Source organism: Solanum pennellii, chromosome 2 (assembly GCF_001406875.1).
Source record: "Solanum pennellii chromosome 2, SPENNV200".
Taxonomy (NCBI): Eukaryota; Viridiplantae; Streptophyta; class Magnoliopsida; order Solanales; family Solanaceae; genus Solanum; species Solanum pennellii.
The window spans coordinates 28,906,635-28,914,973 of NC_028638.1; positions in this window are offsets into that span (position 1 = coordinate 28,906,635).

The following is an 8,339-nucleotide window of genomic DNA, read 5'->3' on the forward strand; positions in this document are numbered from 1 at the left end:
AGTGGGTTCTCCAAATTTTTCAAGATATAAAGCCTCCATGTTCAGATTTCTCACAAAACATCCTAGGGATTTGAATCAAGATTATTCCCCCAAACTTCATCCCCGAGAATTCCAAAGAAGGATTTGTCATGTTCAAGCTATAAGGTTTCAAGCACAAAACTTTTTCTTCAAGAACTCTTGTTCTTCTAGGTATGTAAGGCTATGTCTGTGTGTGGGTAACTCCCAAAATCCCTAATTCTCCTTCTCCCAAAGATCTAGAACATCAAATGGGTTCTCCCAATTTTTCAAGATCTAAAGCCTCCATGTTCAAGAGTCGCTCCAAGAATCCTAGGGTTTTGAATCAAGATTATTCCCCCGAACTTCATCCTCGAGAATTCCAAAGCAAGGATTTATCTTGTTCAAGCTATAAGGTTTCAAGCACAAATCTTTTTCTTCAAGAACTCTTTTTTTTCTAGGTATGTAAGGTTATGTCTGCGTGTGGGAACATCTTGTTCTGTCCAACTAATTACATTTTCATGTTTATGTCTGCGTGTGGGAACATCTTGTTCTGTCCAACTAATTACATTTTCATGTTTAAGAGTATCTTTCATAAATGCATTAGGGTTAGAACGAAATCGTATGTTCTTGAATTATTCTTAAATCTTTATGAAACCCAAGAATCATTCATAAAAATATCCTAATCCAATGAATATCTTACCACCATGAATTTTTTAAGATTGCTTCCATGAAATTATGAACAATAATGAAAGTAATAGTTGTTTCTATCTTGAAAACTAAGTTTAATGGCTTCTTAATAACTTCTTAATGGTTACTTGATGTTTTCCTGATGAATCCCTAAAAATTATTCTTATATTATATTATCATATATTTCGTCAATTCTCGATGCCCTTATGAAATCTTCCTCGATTTTTTTATTCTTTCAAGACCATGTAATTATCTCCATGAACTGTCAAGTCATGTATGTACAAAAATTAATGTTTCTCGTGACTACTGTTTATGACCTCTAAACCCCTACAATATCAGTCATTCTCTTAGCAAATCTTATTTCACAAGTTTGTCCCTTTTTCACATGAGATTACAAAAGTATGAACTGTGATTTTTATGACATTTATTCAAGTATTAATCCTATGAAGTTCTTCCTAAAACTATGAACTATGTCATTTATGATATGATTCAAATGATTTCAAATCATGAACTATGATATATGGATTTCAAATATCCTTCAATGAATTTCATCCTGTGAACTTTGAAGTATGTTTTCTCATAATGTCTATCAGACATGTATATGATTTTCGTTATGAAGTATGTATTTTCAAGGTAAACATGTTTTTTATGGGTGTTATGTAAAATTATGATGTATGAGTTTAAGCTATTTCATGACTTTTTTTAAGTAATGGTAGGCACAAGCTTAAATAACAAATGCCCGAAACTATGTATACCAATGCAGGTTAAGGATCATATTAGTTATTCAGATGACTCCTCTATATTCCCCTTGGAAGAGCTTATTATGGATCCAAAAGAAATGTATGACTCCTGACAAGGTATGTGGTGGCTCAACTGATGGGACGAAAATCAGACTCCATGTGCTCTCATGGTGGCTATGTCGGGTTAACCTAAAAGGTGTGTTATTTTATGAAACTAAAAGATTATTCTTCTGATTATAATTTTATGAATGATGAGTTTCTCCACCATTTGAAAAGATTATTAAAAAACGCATTGCATATAGATATTCAGTTTAATCATCAGTTACTCAGTTTCAGAAGTTCACTTTAAACTCTTTCGTTGCACTAATTGATTTTGATAATCATTATGTTTCTTACATTCGTATACTTAGATATCTCATGATCTTGATGCTATCGTATTCACGTTCAATTGTTCAGATTTAGTCATGTTAATTCATCTTTATAGTTAGTAGTTATACAATTAGCCAAAGGTAAACTGGAGGCTTCATAGATAGACAATTAGTCATGCATTCAAATTTTGACCTTGGTGTCATTATTCTTCAAAACATTAATAATTTATTTATCAAAAACTCCTATTTAAAGACCTATTTTCCTTTTATGATGGATTTTCCAAAGAGTATGTTTTTAAAAAAAAATGCATTCGACTCATGTATATCTATATGGTCATGTTTCATGCCATGTTATGGGTACACTCGGGTCAGAAATGACATTGGGTGCTAACCACGTTCAGGATGTAGGCTCGGGGTGTGACATGTTATGTAGCCTATTATCTTATCAGCTTATCCTCCTCCTAAATAAATTCTTGCTTCGGTGGTAAAACAAACAAAACGAAAAATTATTTTAAAAATAGACATCTAAACCTTTAAGAGCCTTTTGTTCTTCTAGGACGTACAAGATATTACGTCACTATAGCTTTTCACTCATTGTTAAGCCCAGAGACTAATACTCTCATCGTAGTTGACATATTGATAACAAAGTATAAACTATTTGAGACATCTATGTACATGTTTAGAGACTAAAAATCATGTACATTAAAATTTATTTCAAAGTAGTTTCGAAATCGAAAGTTCACTAACTTTGTAGTCATCATCAAACTTCTAATATTAAATGAACATAAAATAACCAATTATGTAAGGAATACTTGTCTTAAATTACTAAGATTTAAGATTAAGTAAGAAGAATTAAATAAACAAATATATAAATACTCAATAATGTTTAACTAAAGTATTAAGGTAGAATTATGATTAAACAGAAAATATGTCATTAGAATTAAGTCGTAAACTCTAAATTTTTCACTCAATCTAAAATAACCTGATTCACTAATGACTAATGGAAACATGATAAGGCAGAATAGTAGAAGAAAATGTAGTGAGTAACACATGATAGCAAAAATTGTTCAACGAGGAGTATCAAATATTAAGCTCTGTGAATTTGCACCTCTCTTCAAGAATACGATTTCCCATCTTGAGTCCTTTTTCAATCCCACAATTTAATGAACAGCCATTTATAGCCAATACAACTTTTAATGCTCTTGTTTGATAGTCAATAATAACATGAAGCTTCCATGAGCTATAGATGAGAAAGTAACAATAACAAGTTGGTCGAATTTTCTTCAAGAGAGTCAACTTTGTTGTATTCATGTTCCCACTGACATCTAGTACTGTAACTACGTCAATAGGTGCACATTCTAGGTTGCAATCCATTAGTGTTGGTGCCCTTACTCTAAGAAGAGGTGCAAATTTTTGCACATTTGAGCAACTGTAGGAAATTCGGATAAATATCGTAGGAAAATTGATGGTGAGGTGGTATAATCCGTGCCAATATTGTTTTAAAGAGGATCCTCATCTGAAAATTGAACATGCTAGAGATGGGTGTAGATATTATTGGTAGATGAGAAGAGAATTTAACAGGATAAAACCCGAATATGATGCCCTCCTACGTTTACATTAGTATCAAATTGAAAAGGGAGCTCTTTCCATTTGCATCTACAGATGGGGCAAATGTGGTTGCCATGCTTAACGTTTTTGCCAATGCATCTAAAGTGCAAAGAGTGTCTGCATTCAACAGTAAATATGGCCTCATCATTTTAAGCCTTCAGCTTTGTTCCCATTCTACGTACGGTTGGCCATATTTACTGTCAAATGTAGACATTCTTTCAACTTAAGTTTGTATTGCAATTATGTTAAGCATGGAAAAAACCTTTGCCCCATTTGGGGATGCAAATGGAAGGAGATCGCTTTTCAATTGGGTAGTAATATAAATGTAGGAGGGCATCGTATTCAGGTGTTTTATCTAGTTAATTTCACTCGCCCTCTAACAATGACATCTCCACCACGTCCCCAACATATTGAATTTTATGATGGGGAACCGTTTAAAAACAGCATCGGCATGATGGGCTGGAGATATTATTGGTAGAGGACGAGAGGATTTAAGAGGATGAAATACCCGAATACAATGCACTCCCACATTTATTTATTACCAAATAGAAAAGGGAGCTCATTCCGTTTCCATCTGTAAATAGGGAGATGGGGGTTTTCATGCTTAATGTTATTGCCAATGAAAATAAAGTGGAAACAATTCTGCAGTAAATATGGCTATCGATACCTAGAAAGGGAACAAGGATGAAAAGTGAGAATAGTGCAGCATATTTACTGCTAAATGCAGACAATCTTTCCACTTCAAGTGCATTGACAATAACATTAAACATTGAAACCATCTTTGCTCTATTTGCAATTGCAAATGGAAAGAGATCCCTCTTTCAATTTGGTACTAATTTAAATGTAGGAGGACATTGTTTTTGGCTGTTTCATCATGTTAACTTCTCTCATCCAGGCCGGCTCTATGCCTATTTGAATAAGGCATTTTCCTTACGCCTCCAATTTTAGGAGCCTTAGTTTTTTACCAAGAATAAATTCTTTGTTTATTTTTTTATAAAATAAATTAATTATTTATAATAAAGTGTTAATGGACTAGGGTTATGAACTTATAATCTGATGGCCGTTCTTGAAAAAAGATAGCTATTCCAAAAATGGAAAGTTCGACACAATTGGTAATTCTTTTTGGAAAATTCATCCAGAGGTTAATCGTACTCTGGAAACTTTACGTAATTGGTCCTAGTTACTCTTCGAGGAGGAGTGGAAGAAGGGGGGGATTCTCGAAAACGGAAAAGGATCTCTCACAGGACCATATATTCACTATTGTTTCTCTTTAATCCAACTTAAATAGAAGAAATTAAGAAAAAATGTATTATTTTCTTACACATTAACATTATTTTATTCTTTTAACTCCTATTATACTCTCTTCTTTAATTTTTTGATAAATTAGAGTAGTACTCTCTCAAAAATATGAATCAATAGTCGAAAAGTGTTGAACAAAGTAAATTGTAAAAAAAATTCTATTTGTTCTTGGATTTTCAAGCATTACAACAAACATAGTAAATTGTGGGGAATACAAATTATCAACTTGTTCTAACTTTTATCTTTATTTGAAATTTTCCAACTTATTACTTGTAGATGTATGTTAACAATTGATATAATAATTGTATGAGTACAAAGATGCCTTCCAACATTGAATTGATAAAATCTTATCTAAAGCTAATAATTGAAAAAGAAATTGAATAAATCATTTTTTGAAGAAATATTAAGTATATATACTTTGAATTTAGAAATGTAAGAACTTTCTTTTTTAAAAAAATAATGCGTATAAAGTTTATTTAAATTTTAAGCCTCTGACTGAAATTTCGCTTCATGCCTCCGATTGCGTTGAGTCACCCCTGCTCTCATCCTCTACTAAAAATATCTCCACCCATTCCCTGCATGTTTAATTCTTAGATAATGAACCTTTTCCAAACAAACCCAACATGGACAGGGTGAAGATGTTGTTGGTTGAGGACGAGAGAAGCTAACAGTATTAAATGCCTGAAACATTCCCTCTCACATTTACATTAGTTCAAAATATTAAAGGCATCTCTTACCTTTTGCATATGCAATTTGGGAAATGTGGTTTTCATGCTTAACGTTATTTCCAATTCAGGTAACGTGGAAAGAATGTGTGTATTTTACAGTAAATATGTCCATGAGTACACCAAAGGCAAGGATGAAAGCTGAAAATGGTACGGTCGTATTTACTAGTGAATGCAGAAACTCTTTCCACTTCAGATGCATCGGCAATAACATTAAGCATGACAACAACATTTTTCCCATCTGTAGATGCAAATGAAAAGAGATCCTTGTTAAATTCGGTGAGTATGTAAATGTAGGAGTGCATCGTATTCGGGTGTTTCATCCTGTTAAATTTTCTTGTCCTCTGCCAATATATCTCCACCGCGTCCCCAGCATGTTCAATTTTCAGATGATGAGCCTTTTTAAAACAACACCGGCATAGACAGGGTAGAGATATTATTGGTAGACGATGAGAGAAGTTAAAGATGAAACACCGAAATATTATGCCTTCCTACATTTACATTAGTGCCAAATTGAAAAGGAAGCTCTTCCTTTGCATCTACAAATTGCTCAAAGGTGGTTCTCATACTAAATGTTATTGCTAATGCAGCTAAAGTTCGTTCTAAAGTAAATATGGTCATTGGTACATAGAAGGAGAATAAGGATGAAAGTTTGGAATGTTGAGGCCATATTTACTTCTGAATACAGACAACTTTTCCACTTCAGTCATTGGAAATAATGTTAAACATAGAATTTACCTTTGCCTCATCTGCAGATGCATGCAATTGGAAAGGGCTGCCTTTTCAATTAGATATTGATGTAAATATAGGAGGGCATCATATTCGAATGTGTCATCCTATTAACTTCTCTTTTCCTCTACAAATAATATCACTAGCCCATCCCCGACATGTTTAATTTTCAAATGATGAGTTTACTTCAAACAAAATCGACATGGACTGGGTGGAGATATTATTGATATAGGATGAGATAATTTAACCAGATTAAATACCTGAATATGATGCCCTCATTATTTACATTAGTACCAAATTGAAATAGTAGTTCTTTCTATTTTGCATCTGAAAATGGAGATAAGTGGTTTCCACACCTAACGTTATAGCCAATGCAGCTAAAGTGAAAAGAATGTCTACATTCTAAACTGAATATGGCCATCAATACGTAGAAGAAAACAATTATGAAAGTTTAGAATGGTGAGGCCATATTTACTACTGAAAGTGGACACTCTTTCCACTTCAGATGCATTGGCTATGTTAACCAAGGAACCTACCTCTTCTCCATCTGAATATGCAAATGGAAAAGACTCCATTTTCAATTTGGTACTGATGTAAATGTAAGAGGCCATCGTATTCGGGTGTTTCATCCTATTAACTTCTCTCATCCTCTACCAATAAATAAGCACCCCATCCCTGACATGTTCAATTTTAAGATGATGAACCTTTTTCAAACATCGGCATGGACGGGGTGAAAATATTATTGGTAGAGGACAAAAGAGTTAATAGAATGAAATATTTAAATACCATGCCCACCTACATTTATATCAGTACCAAATTACAATTGCATCTGCAAATGGACTAAGGCGGTTTCAATGCTTAATTTTATTGCAATTTTAGCTTAAGTGGAAAGAGTGTCAACATTCTGCGGTAAATATCTCCATTGACATACAGAAGGGGAACAAGGATGAAATCTAACAATATTGAGGACATAATTCTGAATGCAGATACTCTTTCCATTTCAGATGTATTTGAAATAACACTAAGCATGGAAACCACCTTTGCTATCTTCACATTCAAATGGAAAGAGCTCCCTTTTCAATTTAGTACTGATATAAATATATGAAGGCATCATATCCGGGTGCTTCATAATGTTAAATTCCCTCATCCTCTGTCAATAATATCTCAACCCCATCCTATGTTGGATATTTTTGGGTGTGGAGACTATGGGCACTATCGATTTCATATAACTTGAATTTTATTATATCAAAGTAAGGACCCGCTTCAGTCTTAAAATCTTGATCACACTTGTTTCTTGCTTCAGCAACACTCCTTACTTGAGCACTCACACTTGTTTGCGCTCTTTGTTTCTTACTTACTTGGTTACTTTGTTTCTTTGTTGCTTACAACTCAAATGGATCACCTCTATTTATAGGAGGTGATGGAACAAACTATGTAAGCATATTTTTCTATAATATTCTAGAATATTCCTTCAACTACTTAATTCTAGAACTATCCTATCTAGAACATTTCTAGACTATTCTCTCTAGAATCCTCATTCTAGAGATCTTCCTTCAATTCTCCATAACTCCGAAATATTCTAGATTTTTCTTGACTTGTCTTAAGTACATAATTAAATTGGTGATGAATCCTTAACACTCCCCTCAACACCAACTTAATTTATCCTTTGCGTCCGTTGTAAGCGATTGTTGCATTGCAAGAATCATGGCGCATAGTGTCCTTATCTTCGTCTTTTATAGTAAGACTTGATAATAGCTTCTCCAGATCTTCTTCATTTGCCAACAAATTTCCCAACTCAGATAAAGTTGGTTCTATGTCCCACCCTAGTGTGGCTGTGATTATGCCTTTGCACTCCGGCCTTAGACCATGAATAATAATTCTCCTCATTCTTGTCTCTATGATAGCATTTTCTGGATCTAATTTTGATATTTCATCAAATAAATATTTTACCTTTGAGAAGTATTGACTGATTGTCATATTCCGTTGAGAGATCGAAAGAAGCTCATTTTCATGCCTTTGTAATCTTGCATCATTCTTCTTTGTAAAAAATCGTTGTCAATGTGTCCCAAGTTTATTTGGGTGTCTTGGAATTCTTAATTCGTTGTAGAAACTCATCCTCGATAGTTATAGTGAGAGCATATATGGCCTTTCCAGCTTTTACCTTCCACCTTTTTGCTGCTTTAGCA